Genomic DNA, 15,878 nt, shown 5'->3' on the forward strand with positions numbered 1-15,878 from the left:
TTAATTAATCATTGTATTATTTTTTTTTTAAAACAGCCATTCATATGTAAATGGTCACATTTCTTCATCATATACTGATTTAATCGAACAACATGGCCTGAGACAGCTGCTATTCTGTCTTTAGTCAAAACAAAGGTAAGTACGTTATTCTTTTGTTGTCCACTTGTTCCGTTATGAGTCTTTATGTCTGTTAGTGCTCATAATTAGCCAAAAATTACTTTAGTGCCAAATCCATGTACTCTTATTTGTACAACAAATGGACAATCATATGTCGACGCGTGTTTCGGTGGGCATACATTTTGATCCATCAGCCACCTTCTTCAGGGCAAATCATGAAGAATAGAATAATAGACCTCCAAGAATATCCAGATAGGAACACGGAAACACATTGATAGCTCCCAGAACAGCGGATAAACACGATACAGCCAATTGGCTGAAAGACCTTAAAATAGATGGAAAAAATATGTTTTATGCCAAATAATGACAGACAGTGATATAAAACAACCACATTCAATCAAAAACATGCTAATGAGACAGCCGAAAAATTGTGAAATACCACAAAAAAGGATGTTTAAAAAACCACCATCACATGTGCTTCACATGTATGTCTTAAAAATATAATCTGCTTCTTCTTACTATATTGCTCAAAGAAATAGAAAAACGGAGACAGATGAAACCTCCTCTACATGGCTGAGGATCTCTGAAAGGCAATCAAAAGCTGCAATATTTGAATAACTCGTACTAGACCAGTCACAAACGGAACCAGCTTCATAACAAAAGCATATGCTGGAAACGTTAAAGCTGTTGACTAGAAAATATATGCTAAGTACATTCCTTATAGGTAAAGAAAGTTAAAGAATAAATAGGTAAATAGGACGTCTCATGGGATGATGTAAAAACGAGAAAGGTTCTCAGGAATTTGCAAGTAAATGTCTCAAAAACTTGATTGGGGTGTAAATAAAGACGTAGTCACCACGTTTATATCGAAAATATATTTCTATGTGTATCAAAAGGCTATAATTCTTTTTCCAGAGTTCTCAAAGACTTTATACACATGATACCGCTGTGGGTTGGAAACAGCATGAAAGAACATCGCTCATCTGAGCAGTCTAGGTGAAAAGTAGACCGTCATTTAAATCCAAACTGGATAATGCTTTAAGCCAACCTCACATGCCTCCAGTGTCAATACCTCTACATTCAAGCATCGAATTACTATGGTGTATGGAATTCTGGCATATACCCTAATTCACCCGAAGAGAAAGCTGATCCCTCAATGATTCAGCCTTTAAAACAATCAGCCCACGTGATAGTTGCGAAATCAAACAGAAAATTTTAAAAAAAGGTCTAATATTGTAAGCTGCAAATAACTTTTCTATATCGGCCATCTTGAAATGTGCCTTGACAGATACCAGTAACCAAAAACGGTCTCTCGTGATCGTCTCAGAGGGACTATGCAATTATGTATATGATAAATATAGTGAGTCTCATATGTAAAGGTGTGTACCATCTAAAATACACAACAATATGAAAATGACATGCTACTATTGTGGGTAAAAGACGTACATATGTTAAACACTCAACACAAACCGGCTAAAGGTGCCCAAAAATGCGATGATCTCAAGGCTTATAAGGAGAGAAACGTGTGTATATGAGTATATACAATCTGAATACACCACAATATCGCAATGCCAAGATTATGTCACTAGAGAAACTATACATATGTTACGAAAACCTTGTAAGCGCCAGCTAAGTATACATCAAAAATACAAAAGCATAGAGTTTCAAACAAACAGGTATAGCTGCAGCCTTCTGAATGGAAAAATGGATAAGGACTAGATGAAAACAAAGGCCCTCATTACGACCCTGGTGGTTAGCGGTAATTTGGTGAAAGGTACTGCCAACAAGCTGGCGGTACCTTTTCCCAAATTATGACATTGGAGGTTTGGCTCAAGTCAAACCGCCAATGTACCACTCCGTCCACCAGGGTGGTAACGGCCGCTGGGCTAGAGACTTCGGTCTCCAGCCAGGCAGCCGTCACAATCCCACCCTCGGGATTATAACCCCGCCTACTGCTATGGTTTTCGGCGCAAGCGTACCGCCACGAAAACCATGGCAGTAGGCACTGTCAGTGCCAGGGAATTCCTTCCCTGGCACTGATAGGGGTCTCCCCCACACCCCCTCCAGAGAGTCCTCCCCCGCACCCCTCTCTCTTGCCCCTGCACATTTACACGCCCACACGCACACACGTTCACACTCATACACACATGCATACCCACATCCACCCACGCATGCACACATACATACCCACACACCACAACACACACCAACATACATTGTCACACACACGCATTCACAACACACAACATACACTCACATTCAGTCATTCACACACTCATTCAACGCATCTCAAACCAGCATGCACCCACACAAAAATAGACACACCATCCCCTCTCCTGTCGGAGAACCCGACTTATCTGCTTGCAGGTGGTCCTTACCTGCTTGCAGATGGTCCTCCGGCAGGAGGCGGGACGTGTCCCTGCTGTCAGCAGCAGCGTCCGCCAGCAAAACACCACCAGGCTGTATCATTGCTCATAATGCGGTCTGCAGTGCTTTGTTGGTGTGGCACTGCTTCTGACAGCAGTGCCGCCGTCCGCCGCCATGACCGTTGATGGTATTCCGCCAGCCTTCTGGTGGAATTCGGTCTACAGTCATAATGCTGGTGGGCAGCTGGTAGCCACGGCAACGGTATGTTGGCTGCCGTCGCCGAGGCGGTAGGCGGTATTTCCCGCCAAGGTCCTAATGAGGGCCAAAGTGTCTAAATGAAAGGAACACCTTTATGGATAATAGTAATTAGAAACCCTATCTCCATATAAACATGGCTCCTAGAATAGCAAAAATGTGTTGATAACCAATAATATTTAGATAGCATTTTGCCAGGGCATTTCCTCATTGAGGCCACTGTTGTATGTATCTAAGTAAAACAGCCAGAATACTTTCCTTTTTTTCCTGATAGCATCAGGATCTTGTCCAGTTTTTATAACAATCCTTTCAAGTATGGTCCATCTAATCTAATGCTCACCATGATTTGTGGACAACCAGTGTGATACTAACAGCGCATTACGTTTGTTATTCTTAATGGCGGATTTGTGTTCATAATATCTTAACCTAAATTCTCTAGCTGTTTCTCCTACATAGCCTAGATTACATGGGCATAGGATCAAATAGAAAACATTTCTAGTTCTGCAATTTGTCATATGTGATAGATGTATCCATATGAGAGTATCAGACACTATGGCTCCCATACATGCTTGCCAATTCCCACATTTATGGTTACCTTTAATAGCCGCTAGGCCAGTGAAAGATGTTTGAACCAATTCCTTTCCAGTGGTCATAATTGACTTAACCAGCACGTTACATACATTTTTATTCCTCTTAAAGGCAAATACGGGTTTTGCTTAAAAGATCAGATTCCATGTCGATGTTAAGGATATGCCATTGAGAGTTAAGAATGTCTCTGATTTTGTCATTCAGATTAGATTGGCGAATGAAACATACCAATCTCTCTTCGTCATTCCTTTTTTCTGTTTTGAAACATCGTGGTACAATCAGAATATTTTGCCCTTTTTAGTGAGTCTTTGATTAATCTCTAAGGGTGACCTCTTTGTATAAGTTTTCTAGGCAAAATGTCAGCATGGTATAAGAAATCTTTCAAATTCATACAGCTACGTCGAAGGCGTAAAAACTGGCTAAAGGGAATTCCTTGTCTTTGGCAACTAGTGTGGTAGCTGTCAAAATGCAGCAACGTATTCCTGGCTGTAGGTTTGGTATACAATGAGACTATTAAGTGTCCTTTTTGATGTTTGATCCAACTATCTAAAAATTCAACTTGCTGACGATCACTTCTAACAGTGAATTTTAAATTAGGGTCATAAAGGTTAAGCCATAAGGTGAATTCTTCCAGTTGTTCTAGCTCCCTTCTCCATATAAAAATATATATTGTCGATGTATCGTGACCATAGTTATACATTCTCAAAGAATGGGGCTACTTAATTTTAGATAAATCTGTTTTCAAATTGACCAACATAGAGATTCGCTACACTAGGGTCACAGGCCGCTCCCATGCTGATGCTTTTTATCTGTTGATAAACATTTTCATTCAATTCAAAGAAATTGTTATTAAGAACTATATCTGGACATTTAAGCTCATATTGGGGATTTGTACCAAAGCCACTTAGAAATTTACTTCTCCATCTTTTTCCCCCAACAAGAAGAGTGTCTGTCAGGCTGAACAAAGGTCAGGCTGACAGACAAAATTCTTGTTAAGGTCAGGCAGCTACACGTGATAAATGTGCAGGTGCCTGTTTGCCTGAGCTGAATTTTACTAGGCTGGTAAAGGTGGGTGTGACCTCCTCATTCTGGCAAAAGTGCCTCAAGGCTCTCCCCTATGTGACAAAGGGGAGCATCACTGATTGTGTCAGACCTGGGTGCTACAGTTTTAAATGCTGAAGTGCCCAGGGCTGAATGTCAATCAGTGTACCTCGTCACAGAATGGGGTGGGGTCAGCAGTCTCACTGACCCCATCCCACCCTGTGATGTGTGAAGGACTGCTGCTTTCTATCAATGGCTGACCTAAGGTGCGTGCATGGCTCCACTACTCCCTACCTTCTGAAAATACCAGCCACCACTGACACAGACCTGGTGTGGAGTGAAATACTGTAGGAGGCCTGGCATATCATTAGGCATCATTGCCTATTATATATGGGATAACGTACCCCCTGCTGTACATTATAAGGATATTGCAAGTCACAAGGGAGGTCCATGGCCATACAGAGGACTGAGGCTTAAGGCTGAGTTCCTTTATAAGGTTACAGAACTCCGAGGTGACCTGTAATATCCTTATTATGTACGGCAGGGGGTACTATACTCCTTATAAAACTTGGTCCTCACAAACCACTTAAATCCTTAGTGCATAGGTCTTTCATTTGAAAGAGAATGAACATTTTGCCAAGATGAAGAATAAATATAGACTCTCTAGTGCAAAAAGAAGCACATCAAAAAGCTGTTAGCTGTTGTTGCAAAAAGATATGAGCATCAATTAAATAAAAGTCAGTTTAAAACAAAAAGGCGCAGTAGCTCAAAATGTGTAGAAACATGCAGAAAGATGCTAACTTTTCTATACTTGCCCAAAGAGTGCAAAAATAAACATGTTGCACGAGTGTCTCCTTTCTGATTGTGATTGTACAGCAGAGCAGATGAAAGAAAAGCAATGTTTTGTGCTTTGTTCCTTAATGAGCTGCTTTAAACATGCTCCATGATCTGGTCTGACCTGCCTTTATCCTCAGCTACTGGCTTTGGCATAAGACAGTGTAACATCAGAACTCAACTGCAATGAGTGTAATTTCTGTATAATAGGTGACTATTAGGCGACTGGGGGGTGGGGGGGTCACAAGTTACCTATTATAAAAGAATTAGAGACAGGTTTTTAAATGATAGTTTTTGTATTATAGTTTATTTCATTTCTAGGTGTCACTTTGTTATTTTGTGATTTTACCATATCTTGTCTTTAGCTTTTCTTTCCTGCCTAACCATAGTTTCGTGATATCCTGGAGGATCAGTTCTCGGTTTTTTGTTTGTTGTTTGAAAGACACTTTGGTGTTTGTGATTTAAGGTACTCTGAGATGATAGATGCCTTGTTATTTCCTGAACTTAATAATATCCTCCCTATAAATCTTGGCATTTGAAAAAAGCACTCGCATGTTGCGAGGTGAGCAATGCTCAGTAATATGATGGTTAGTTTGTTTGATATGTAGTAGTCTGATTTCTGGGCTATGACTTGCTGCGTGATGTTACAGATGAGTTGTGAATTACCAGCTGAGGAGTTCCTTGGACTGTGTTACTTCAGAATTGCGATGCATGTGTAGAGAGATACCCGTATTTTGTCGCTTTGGGTTTTCCCTATGGGGGCTCTGAGACTGCTGCTGTTGTCTGTGCTTAAATGGAGGTGTGCTCTATCTTGCGTTCGGAGAGTTGTTTTTGCATTGTTCTAGGACTTGAATCAATTGGTGCATTGTCCACGTGACAACCTGCTCCTGATTTTAATGTTCTGGCAGAATAAGTGTTTTTTCTTGTGCAGGTGACCTGTGTCACGAGTGTCCTGACTAGTGCTCTGCATGTTTATGGCACATTGCACACCAATGGACTGACTCTTCTGGGTTTTGAGGTCCACCCAATGTGGTACTACTTTGAACGTGGATGATTATCATCCTAATGACGCAGCAAGAGGCTCACTGCTGCTGGCAGCGGATTCTGCTAGTGAGGTACAGACCCTTTTTCCACACATTACTGTGAGAATGTTTTCTGGCTTTCTCTGTAAATGGTGCAGTAGGTCATGAATGGTCCCCTCTGACCATTGATTATGTGCATACTAGATGTGAGTATGGTTGAAATCGTATGTGGAAGGATACCTGTGCTGTGGGTACAAAACCAGGACAAAAAAAGTGTGATCAGGCGAAAGGTGGCAAAGAAACAGGCCCAGCCCTGAGGAACCACCATCAACAATGGAAGATTTGATCAAATCCACTCTGCAGCTGATAAATCAAAATATCTACATGTTTTTAATGTATTAATTTTGTATACATTTAGTGTAAGTTTAAAAAAGATAAAAATAAACATCAACATGAATTTCATGCTTGATGTTATCCACAGCACAATCAATGCATCATGGGGAACATAGTCCTAGTAGATTGAGTCCTGCCCACATTGCCAAATCTGAAATATACAATAACTATATACAAGTGTTAACCCCTTCACTAATAAGCCTTTACCCCCCTCCTGTGCTAAGCCTGTTTTTTTGGCTATTTGGGGTAGTTAGTGCTTAGGCCACCATAACTTTTTCTCCACATAAGCTCTCCATGGCTAATTTCTGTCCTTTTTTCAAACATCCTGGGGATTGTAAAGGTACCCAGGATGTTGAAATGTCTGGATTTCCCTGGTGGGGACTGAGTAATTAGCCAAAATACAGCAATTGTTAATGGGAAAAATGGGAAAAGGTGCTGTAGAAGAAAGCATCTGTGTTTTCCCCTGCATCAACAAAGGGTTTGCAGTGCTAACATCACCATCTCCCCAGCTTTCAGGAACAGACAGACTAGAATCAGAAAACCATATTTTTCAACACAGTTTAGACATTTTACTGGGACATACCCCATTTTTCCTATTTTTTGTGCTTTCAACCACCTTCTAGTTAGTGACAGAAATAGGTGTGGAAACCAGTGGTGGTTCCTGGAAAGCTATACATTTCTAAAAAGTGGACAACATTATGAATTCAGCAAGGTGTCATTTGTGTAGATTCTTCAATGTTTTCCTATAGAAAGTAGCAGTTGAAATAAAAAAAAATATTGAAATTGAGTTGAAAAAAACAGCCATTTCTGTCTATGTTTTCATCTGTACCTTTTTCCAACTATGGAAGATCTTTTTAAAGCAATATACCATTACGTTCGCTGGACCCTTCTGATTGTAGAGATATATAGGACTTGTAAGTTCACCAAGAACCCAAGGTACACAGAGTCAATACATGAGCTGCACCTTGCAATGGGTTTTCATTGTGTACCGGGTATACAGCAATTAGTTTAGTTAAAATATAAAGATTGAAAATCTATGTATTTCAGAAATGGGCACAAAAAATTTAGTTTAGAAGCAGTAGTTATTTGCACATCTTTGAATTTGTTGGTACCCATACTAGCATGTGAATTAGAGGGCATTTCTCAAAATGACTTCTTTTTTAAACACTGTCTTACGTTTGAAGGTGCAAATACAGAGAAAGACAACTGGTAATAACACTTGTTCTACTGTTCTGTGTTCTCCCAAGTCTCCCAATATGAATGGTACCTCACTTGTGAGGGAAGGCCTAGTACCCGCAACGGAAAACAGGCCAAAATGCAACGTAGACATATCACAATTTCCCTCTGAAAACTGACCCTTTTTCGCAATGTGCCTAGCTATGGATTTTGGGCTCTGGCTCACCTACGGAAACCTAGCAAACCTGTACATTTTTTACAACTAGACACGAAAGGCAATCCAAGATGGGGTGATGTGTGTGTCTCTTACTATATTTTTCTACCAGAATCCATTGCAAACCTCAACATTTGCCTAAAAAACATATTTTCCTCACATCTCTGTGATGCTAAGTTCTGGAATCTGAGGGGAGCCACGAACTTCTGTCAAACTAGCATTCTCCCAAGTCTCCAGATGAAAATGGTACCTCATGTGTGTGGGTAGGCTTAGTGCTCGCAACAGGAAATGCCCCAAAATGAAACGTGGACATATCACATTTTTTCACTGAAGACAAACTTGTTTTTTACAATGTGCCTAGCTGTGGATTTTGAGCTCTAGCTCAGCCAGCACCTACGAAAACCTAGCAAACATTTACATTTTTGAAAACTAGACCTAGGGGAGTCCAGGATAGGGTGACTTGTGTGGCTATTACCCCATTTTTCATACCCAGAATCTCTTGGAAACCTCAAAATGTGTCTAAAAATAAATTTTCCCCACATTCCTATGACACAACGTTCTGGAATCTCAGAGTAGCCACAAACGTCCTTCCAACCAACAATCCCCCAAATCTCCGGATAAAAATGGTACCTCACTTGTGTGGATTGGTCTAGTGCCCACGACAGGAAATGTCTGAAAAGTCAACATGGACACATCACATTTTCCAATGAAAACTGACTTGTTTTTTACAATGTGCCTAGCTGTGGATTTTGGGCTCTAGCTCAGCCTGCACCTAGGGAAACCAAGCAAACTTGTACATGTTTGAAAACTAGATAACTAGACACCTAGGGGAATTCCAGATGGGGTGACTTGTGTGGCTCTTACCACATTTTTCTACCCAGAACCTCTTACAAACCTCACAATCTGTCTAAAAAACACATTTTCCTCACATTTCTGTGATGCAAAGTTCTGGAATCTGAGGGGAGCCACAAATTTCCATCCAACCAGCATTGCCTTAAGTCTCCTGATCAAAATGGTATTTTGCTTGTGTGGGTAGGCCTAATGCCCATGAGAGGAAACACCTAAAATGCAACATGGAACCAAAACATTTTTCCACTGAAAACTGACAGTTTAAAAAAAAAGAAAATATGCCTAGCTGTGAGTTTTGAGTTCTAGCTGAGCCTGCACCTAGGAAAACCTAGCAAACCTGTACATTTTTTAAAACTAGACACCTAGGGGAATCCGGATTGTTTGACTTGTGTGGCCCTTACTACATTTTTGTACCCAGAATCCCTTGCAAAGCCTTATAAATTGTCTAAGAAACACATTTTCCTCATATTTCTCTGATACAAAGTTCTGGAATTTGAGGGGAGCCACCAATTTCTTACCACTTAGTGTTCCCATTGGTCTCCCGATAAAAATGATACCTCACTTGTGTGGGTAGGCTAAGTGCCTGTGACAGGGAAGAGCTAAAAACATATAGAGATTGAGGGGGCACCATAGCGTGTTCATAAGCTCAGTTATTTAAAATCTGTTTTTAGGCTGGCTCTGCTATGGGCACGCATACAAGCGATCAATCAATGATAGCACTTGTAAAGCGCTGCCGGGTGTGTATGCGAGGTTTAACGAGGCGGAGCATAGTTATCTTGCTCAGTCGATGCTTGATGTAGGACGCCTGACTACAGCAGAGCAGGGTATTTTTTCATTAGTTCAATTCCCAACTTAGAGGAGAAGTGCAATGAAAACTATCTTGTGATTACCCACCTTTATGGCATGTTTTTAATCATGGTAATCTTGGGCACAGGTTAAAAACAGTGTTTTTCCAAATTTGAGTATTTGGGACATCAAAGAAGTAAGAGACTTGGTAGCGTGCTCGCTTCTTGTGGTTGTTGATGGTAATTTGGGAAGGTGAGAAAGCTCTCTGTCGTCACTCTCTTTACTGATACACGTATGCACTGGTTGGATTTGGCACAAGGGTGAGTGATGGTTCATTATGTTCAATCTTACTAACAAGAGATTTCACACAAAAAAGCACTGTTAATAATTGATAGGTCAAAAAAATGAACAAATGACTCACAGCTTGTGAGCTGTAAAGCCACAACAAGGCACTAACCGCTTTACAGGCCAGTCACACTCCTTTCATAGGTGACACACACAAGATAATTCACACTGTGGGCCCAGCACATTATGACATTCACAAGAGACAATGTAGAGACGATGTACACCCAGGCAAAAAAAAGACAATTATGACTGCCAACCATATATTCATCAAGTAGACAAACATACTGGTTGGAATTGGCATGGTGGTGACTGAGGGTTCAATATATACATTTTTCTTAGCAAGAGGTTTTACAAAAATGAAATGCACTGTTTAATTATTGAAAGGACAAAAAACTGAACCAGTGACTCACAGCTCGTGAGCTGTAAAGCCGTGTCAAGACACCAACTGCTTTACAGTCCATTCAAGCATCTTTCATATGTGACACACACAAGATCATTCACGCCGCCACCCATGGGCCCAGCACATTACAACACTCACATCAACAGACAGTGCCATTCAAGGGCCCATCACTTTCATACTCCCACATGCCTGTCCCAGCAACCACACCACCTGACGGAGTGTGTGGCCTGGCATTTGGCTAGCAGTATGTGTAGTCACCAGCAGCAAGTCACTACTCCCACACAGCCAGCCAAGCGCCAACTAGGCACCAGCTCACTCACACCACCAGCCAAACATCAGCTCACGTTCACTGCCAGCCAAGCGCCAGTTCACACACACCGCCAGCCAAGCGCCAGTTCACACACACCGCCAGCCAAGCACCAGTCCACGCGCACCGCCATTACATTTTTTTTTAACAAAAAAGAAAACATAAACCAACTATAAGACTACAAACCCAACAGCTCTAACTAAATACATCACCCTAATGCCAACCGTGAAACTGAACAAAAAATATAAAACAATACAGACCAGTTAACTCTTAAGGGTGCTCCCAAAAATATTTTCCATGTGGTACATTCTAAAATAAGCAGACACACACAGCCCAGGTTTAGAAGGACAATCAGGGCAGTGCATACAACTCTCCTTCCGCTTGCATCTTTGCATCCAGACTCCACATCACTTACAGGGATTGGGATTTTTTGGGCATGGGAGGAATGTGATCAGCAAAGTGGCAATTTTCAATCTAGCCTCTTTCTCCACCACTCCAAATATGGGAACACTTGCCTGTTCCACTACAACAAGGTTGCTTATCACAGATTTCTGAAACTGAACAAACGTCATCTTTGACTCTAGAGAATAATCCTTGAACACAACAAAAGCATTAAAGGTTGCTAAATGGAAGAGATGGATAGCCAACTTCTTATATCAACCATAAGCCTTACAAACAGAAGGGTAAGATTCCAACCTCTGATCTACTTTATCTACACCACACATGTGCTTATGGTAGTCTAAAATGAATACAGGTTTGTGCACTTTAGCAACCTGACACCCAACAGTCACATTTGAAGTGCTTTCATCATGGATGGTAGTCAACATGTAGACATCCCTCCTGTCTGCAAAGTTCAGAGCTAGCAGTTCATCATTATGCAAGGCACTGCATTGTCCACTCTCAAGTTTTTTACACACAAGCACCTTTGGATAACCTTTACGGTTACAGCAGACTGCACCACAAGCAACAGTGTCCACTTTGAACAATTCCCTGAACAACTGCACACCAATGCAGAAGTTATCTAGGTACAATTAGTGACCTTTGTTAAAAAGTCCTCTACCAAGTTCCAACACAATTTTCTCACAACTCCCAATGTGGACGGACAACCAGGGGGAACAATAGTGGAATCCCTACCAGTTTAGACCTAGAAATTATAGACATATCCTGTACTTCTCTCAGACAGCATATACATCTTAATTCCATAATGTGTCCTCTTGCTAGGAATGTACTGCCTACAAATCAAATGACCCTCAAACAGGACAAATGAATCATCCACAGCTGTTGCTTTCCCTGAAACATAGCTCCCTGAAAATTGATCTATAAAGTGATCAAGGACAGGCTGAATCTTAAAAAGACAGTCACAATCAGGGTGATCTTGTGCCAAAGCTAAAGCATTATCAACAAAATGCAGCATCCAAAGTAGAAGCAAATACTGATCAAGACTTATGATTGCAGGAAATTTGGTCGTTGTCATTAAGGGACTGGTACACCTATAAGAAGACAGTGATGGCTTCCTTATCAAGCCCATCCAAAAAGCTAAACCCAAGAACTTCATCAACTTTTCAGGGTCTGTGGGAGTCCACTGGATAGCTCTACAGCAGGGCTTAATTCTGGTACTGTTGTTCAGCATACAAATTAATCTGCTCAACAATATCACTGAAAAATACATCGTCAATAAACAACTCAAAAAGAGTTATAGGTAGGCAATGCCAGCAGCACCATGTTTGGGGTAACCCAGAGTTCAGATCTTCCAATGGGAAGCATTTCACCCCCAGGCTGTTGCACTGTTGGCACATCAGTGTCCTCCTCTAAAACAGGCACTTCATCCGCACTGAGGGGGGCTTTGTCATCAGGACAGAAAATTCACTGCAGGAATCTTGCACTTCCTCCTTTGCCCCAGATACAGAGTCAGTATCATGGTCAGAGTAAGATTCAAAAAGCATACCAACAATCTGCTGAGCGGGCAACCTGTGGCTAGCTGTAATCCTTCCTAATAAAAGTAACTTGACAAATATGTCAACAACAACCAACACTGTAAGTAATAAACAAAGTGTGGCTTTATCACAAAGACATAGAATTTCACAAAGAATAAAACATAAGCTAAATATGCTGATATTATTACACCATTTTGAAAAAAACTCATTCATGCATGGCAATGATACTCCAAGAAGTAAACTATACATAAAAGTTATTTCATATTAAACACACGCAACTACGCAACAACTGCGGATCTACCACTGCCGAAACCACAACCAGGAGTCACAGCAATAGAATCAAAAGATTTGCACTAGAATAAAAAGAAGAAATAAACATTGTGATCACAAATGCAAATCATGCGCCAGTCCACACAAACCAAGCTCGGGGCAAATGGGCTAAAAATGTGGCAAAAACATTCACCCCCAAAAGGGGAGTGCCCCTTGCCCAAGGGGCCACTCCCCACAACAACAACAACATAGTGAATAAAACATCCCTGGTGTCTAGTGGCTTTTGCCACCTTTGGGGACAGATGGGCCTAAAACAAAAAAAGGGCCAATCTGCTCCCAAGGGGGGTAGAAACTGCCAAAGTATGTGCCCACTAAAGGGAGTGACCCTTGCCCACGGGTCCACTCCCCTAAATCACCAAAATTGAAAATCCCTGGCATCTAGTGGTTTCTGCCTCCCTTGGGGGCAGATGGACCTAAAAAAAAGAGGCGTTCTGCCCCCTAAAGGGGGAAGAAACGCCCAAAATAATTACCCGCTAAAGGGAGCGACCCTTGCCCAAGGGGTAACTCCCAAAATCACCAAAACACACACAAAGAAAAATCCCTGGTGGCCCAGTGGTGGACCTGCTGCACGACGCCATGCGCGATTGGGCAGCAGTAATATATTTCAAAGAGACACAGAGGGAAAGGAAAAACTCTTTCCTTTCCCGCTGGTGCCTCTTTGAAACACCCCACTCCTACGAGGAGAACAAAACTTACCTCTTTCTCCTCCCGGTGCTGGAAGCAAATGGCTTCCAGTGTTGCTGCCTGCCTGCTCTGATGACGCCAGCATGTGGGGTACATGCTGATGTCATCAGACCGCTGGGGGGGAATGGGACGGCAGTGGAAGCACTTCCTCTGCCATCCCTCAAGGAAGGGTGTTGGGGGGTCGGCCCATATGGGGAGGGCCAGCGCTTCCCCTGTGGAAGGGTGCTAGCATGGCCGGGGGCCTTCCGAAGCACATGCCCACCACGCATGCAAAGGGTTAAAACACATTGTTTATATGTTGAAAAACAACTTTATTTAGAAAATAAAATACACATTATTTAACAGAATACTTGACAGTGTGATTTGAAATAATACATTATACATTTCTCAACACAGGCACCTAACCAGAAGAACCATCAGAGCAAGAAGACCTCCCTATGCCTGATACAGTAACTGCTGAAAGCACGCAAACAAAAAGAGAAGAATCCATTGTGTGACCATGAAAATCATTGTTGACAATTTGCAAAATTGCCTTCTGTCTGTATTACCCCTGTAACACCTACGGTAAACACTCACTCAACACTACAACCCTGGTTGCAACAACCACCATGTGGAAACATAGAATATATATCCAAGGAGAAATGATACGCCACAGTGGTAATGCAGCCACAAGTCTTGTTCAAATGACAAACACACTTGAAGAATTGCAGACAGTTAATCTGGCATGCAGGTCAAATTCTGTATCAGCAGAAGGTGAAGAGGCTTTGAGTGATAGTAGTGTCTTTGTAACAGCCGGGCCAAGCACTACAAGACGTTAAGGCCATCATGGGCAGGGAGAGTGTAATGCCACAGAAACAACACTTATTCGAGATTTTACAATGTAATGAATTATAAAAGTATTACAATTTATAATTTTGCATGTAAATTATAAGATATTGGGTTGTTGTTTGACTAGGGTGCGAGCTCTGGTAAAGCAGCAACCATGATACTTGTCAAGGTTAATGCGCAAGCAAACCCCAAATTAAACTATGCTCAACTCCCTGGTAGCCTCCACAGAGCAGTCAGGCTTAACTTAGAAGTAATGTGTTAAGTATTTGTGCAACACTACAAATAGTAACAGTGAAAACACTCCACAAAAGGAGCCTATAACAGAGTTAGAAAAATAGAGTAGATTTTTAATAAATGAAACAAGACTAGCACAACAAAAATCCAATTAGGAGAACCGGGACAAAGTCAAAAGTTCAGGCCAGTCGCAATGGACTGCAGGCCAGCTACAAGGACCGAGTTAGGCCAGCTGAACTAAAGTACCTTTAATCCTGGTTTGCGGAATGTTACATGGATCCGCTTTGAAGGTGCGGCGTGCAGCTGGAGGCAGTGCATCTGTTCCAAGATGCAGCAAGGCTGCAGTGCAAGGTCATGTTGCCTCAACATTTAGGATCCTGTTGATAGCAAAGTTCAGCGTCAGGGATGGGATGCGTAGTCAGGGCGCTGCGTTGGTTCAGAAAAGCTGAGAGGCTGCGATGCGGAGTTTGGCGTTGTCATCACGGCTGCCACAGATGAGAGATACAAGGGTCTGTGCAGGGGAAGCACTGTACAGTGGTAGTTTTGAAGGTGATGCGAGTTGCAGCAGTGGCGCAAGTCTTTGCAAAGGGTCCAATCCACACAGTGGCAGCAATGGACTGGCTTTGCTTAGGTTGGCACCGCGCAGCAGAGGAGAAGCATCAGTTCTGCTGGGCACATAGGCTGGAAGAGGACTTTAGGCCCACTTCCAAGGGTCCAGGACTGGGCTAGCACCACTTGCCAGGGAAGACTCACAGATGGCAGAGTCCAGGTGCAGAGGCAAGGTTGTTGGAAGCCTGTTATATCCCTGAGGCGTCAGATCAGGAGGCCAGTGAACTAGCCCTTGGAGTCACTCTGGGTTCAACATATGCAGGTCCAGCCTTTCTCAGGCAAGAGGGCTGCTGCTCAGCACAGCAAAGTAGGAGTGGCAGTCCTTCAGCAGCACTGTAGTCCCAGAGTATCCACAGGTCCAGGAGTGTGCTGAAGTGGTGGTGTCTGAGGTTCATCTCTTATACCCTGATGCACTGGTTCTGGAAGGTGGGAAGAGCTCCTAGACAGTGGCTTTGAAGTGCTGACCGCAGTGACAGTGCAGGGTTGCTAGGCCCTTTGTGTGGACAGGACACAGCCTATTCAAGTGTAAGTAAGGCTTTGTCCATTTCATCTTTCCCATCCTACC

General features: G+C 42.3%; 1 protein-coding gene across 1 annotated transcript in view; it reads right to left on the minus strand.

Annotated features, from left to right (window-relative positions):
- Positions 1 to 326: 326 nt before the first annotated feature.
- Positions 327 to 15,878, minus strand: part of DHX34 (DExH-box helicase 34) — a 387,340-nt gene continuing 371,788 nt past the window's right edge. The window contains exon 18 of the mRNA XM_069207613.1: positions 327 to 442. The gene's annotated coding sequence lies outside the window, so the exon portion shown is untranslated. The remainder of the gene's footprint in view (positions 443 to 15,878) is intronic.

The sequence above is a fragment of the Pleurodeles waltl genome, chromosome 9 (assembly GCF_031143425.1).
Source record: "Pleurodeles waltl isolate 20211129_DDA chromosome 9, aPleWal1.hap1.20221129, whole genome shotgun sequence".
Taxonomy (NCBI): Eukaryota; Metazoa; Chordata; class Amphibia; order Caudata; family Salamandridae; genus Pleurodeles; species Pleurodeles waltl.